This window comes from Pleuronectes platessa, chromosome 6 (genome assembly GCF_947347685.1).
Source record: "Pleuronectes platessa chromosome 6, fPlePla1.1, whole genome shotgun sequence".
NCBI lineage: Eukaryota > Metazoa > Chordata > Actinopteri > Pleuronectiformes > Pleuronectidae > Pleuronectes > Pleuronectes platessa.
In genome coordinates this window covers 20,332,078-20,335,278 of record NC_070631.1, presented here as the reverse complement: position 1 = coordinate 20,335,278, position 3,201 = coordinate 20,332,078, and positions in this window count along the sequence as shown.

Genomic DNA, 3,201 nt, shown 5'->3' with positions numbered 1-3,201 from the left:
TCGTAAGAGTCAGGACCTTGAAAAGATGCAAGAAACTCTCTCTTTTCAAAAGAAACTGTCTTTTCCATTCAAAGAAAGAACCATTCAGTCAATTTGATTCCCATAACATTATGAAACCTACATTTTCCTTTCATCACTATGACCCTAATTCTGAGTCGTACATTAATATCACCTTAATGAAACTATTGACAATTGAAGATATTTCTCTCCAATAACACATATTTCTTCGAGCTGGATCAAGTGGGCGTAATATAAAAAGTGTGTTATGTTCAAAGGGAACGACTAAACTTCAGTAAATGGCCGTCCTTGACAGTAAAGTGTTGGTGCAGTGTAAAGCCGCTATAGAGGAACAATATTATCATTTGGATCCCTTCCTCACTCAGACATGAGAGTGGAGACATCATGTGAAAAGAAACTCAAGAAGCAAAAATGGCTCTAAAAGGATGTGAGGCTCTGACATGATCTGTAAGAAAATGCTTTTGCCTCACTTTATGTGTGTCTTGATTGAGCTGACAGGCTTAGCGGAGGAAAGTGCCTCTGGCTTTAATGGCACCAATAGGCTACGGTGTTGTGGCTCTTGCTGTGTGTGTGTCTGTGTGTTTGTTGCCTAGCGCTTATTGCAAGAGAGAAGGCAAATTGTCGCCGTACCCACTTGCAGATTGCAGCACTCTGTAACGGCAAAAATATTCCCCCAGTGAGTCGCTATAACCAATGGAGGCATCAAAGATGTGAGTGTTTCCTCTAATGGCGGGACCAATGAGCTGTGTTACAGATATGCTGCAATATAGATGAGACATGCAAAGCTTTTGTTCCACCCTGCGCCGCCACTGTTAAGTCTTTGCCTTTCAGACCTGGAAGTTTGAATTCTTCTCGGCTCATTTCGATCTTCACTGAAACATATGCGGCATGTGACGACCGTCATGCTCGTCCTGCCACACACAGAATACTGTATCAGTGCAGCCTCAGAGCGTATGAGTGAGAATATCATGGCCCCGGCTCATTGCCTACACCGCACAATGATGAGCTTTCAAAGAGCATTTTATGAAGCACCAAATGTGGTTGTCATTTTGACCTGAAGAGAGCAATCTGCCGTGAGGGAAGTCGCAGGAGAAGGTTTTCTAAAATGGTCCTCTCGGAACTTGAAGATCACCGGATGACTTTTAAGCATAAATACACGTTTGGATCAATTATGACTCGGACAATTCATGTTTATCCTCAGGAGAGGAATGGCAGCATTGTAAAGGATAAAATGCCCCATGCCTCAGTGCACTTCTGTTCATTTATAGCCCTCTCAGTGATTATCTGGCATTTATTGCGTGGTAGATTGTGTGGTGCGCGGGTTCTTTTCTCTTGGTTTGGTTTACATAATTACATTATGTAGGACATGGGCAGCCAGAAGCGCTTTTTCTCTTTGGAACACTTGAGAGAGTGAATGGAGCAGATCTATTTCAGGAAGTGGGTTAGTGGTGATGGGAAGAGGCTTGATTCAGAGAATAAACACTATTTTACACATTAGGATATTTGGGATTGCACCATGCAGCCCCTGGTGCCCCCCGACTCTGTCGATGGTGAGATAAAGCATTTCAGGCAGATCTCAGCCTGGATAAGAGCATTACACTGAGCGCGCTGTATGTTTACTGTTGTAAATCAATATGTCTTACATTGTGTATAGACTCACGTAGAGAATAGTTCAGCAGCATGCAGCGATGCAATTATCTGGTTAATGGATGTTTTCTGCTAATACCAGCTCCATATTTTAGATTCAATAAAATTGCAGCATTAGGAGATAAAGGGTAACTGAGCGTATGGCTGCTAGCTTGCCTCTGTTAAATATGACATACTTATCTCATTAGATTAAACTCACCATAAAGATAAATGTAAACCTAGCAGTAAAATAAGTACTCAGATCCTTTACTTAACATAAAGGTAGAGGGACTGTATTTATGTAGCACTTTTCCAGTCTTATCTACCACTCATCCATTCACACTTTTGTTTCTATCATACTCCATTCATACACTTTCCACACAGCCGTCAGGGGCAATTTAGGGTTCAGTGTCTTGCTCAAAGGCATCTCAACATACAGACAGGAAGTGCCAGGGATCAATCCAGTGTCCTCCTGTTAAGTGGGCAAGCCTCTCTTCCACCTGAGCAACAGTGAGTACAAGTACTTGAAAAAAAACTTCAATTAAATGTAAAAGCCCTGTATCTAAGATCCTTGTTAGGTAAAAGCACACAACTCGAAATATCAAAAGTAAGTACTCACACACACACACACACACACACACACACACACAGAGCAATCAAGTATATTTTTGGCACTTTTGCTCATTTTTAGCAAATTTGCATTTAGTATCTTGCCCAAGGACAGTTTGGATGCAGACGGCAGGGGGATCGAACCTGCATCCTTTGGGTAAGAGACTGTGTGGTGTTTGTCATGTTTGGTGCCATTGTTCGTACACAGAGACCAAAACCATAACCTGTGCTCAAACAGGCAACCGAACTGAGATCACGGTACATTTTTTACAAATAAGTTTCTGTTGATAAACAAATTAATGAAATGAAATACAAAGTCGAAGTATGAGCGCTTTAGAGGTGTTGGTAGGTAGTATTCAATTTGGACAAAGTAAGTCTAACTGCCCCTGCTTCCAGTGATTATGCTAAGCTAGGCTAACCAGTTTCTTATGTACAGAAATGGGAGTAATATAAAAAATTCTTATGAGAGTCTGGACAAGAGAAAATATGTTTCCTAAACAAAAAGGTTTCCGTAGCAGACATATAAAAATCCCAACTCAGCAAAAAACTGAGCTCAAATGTACTGTAAGTCCTTATGATGTAAAAACCAAATTATCTGTTTGCATTAATTCAACCACAGCATTCTTAATGTGCTGCTGAAGTATTATTGGACTTGTCCTTGAAACCCACTTACTGTGAATGGATAAAGTGTATTCTGTTTTATGCCTCACTCAAAGAGCCTCCCATGCAATTGTTCTGTGGGCTGAGACCTGATTTCCATTTCCATCGCGCGATAACAGCCTCGCCTCACTCTCGCCGAGCGACAGACGCGGATAAAAGCTAAATCAAAGCCAGTCAAAAACAATTTGACGAGCTAATGGAGTTGAGGAGCTCGTGCCCTGCACCCGGATTTCTTCAACATGACATCATATGCAGTTTTACACAAATCCCACCAGTTAACCATGTGGG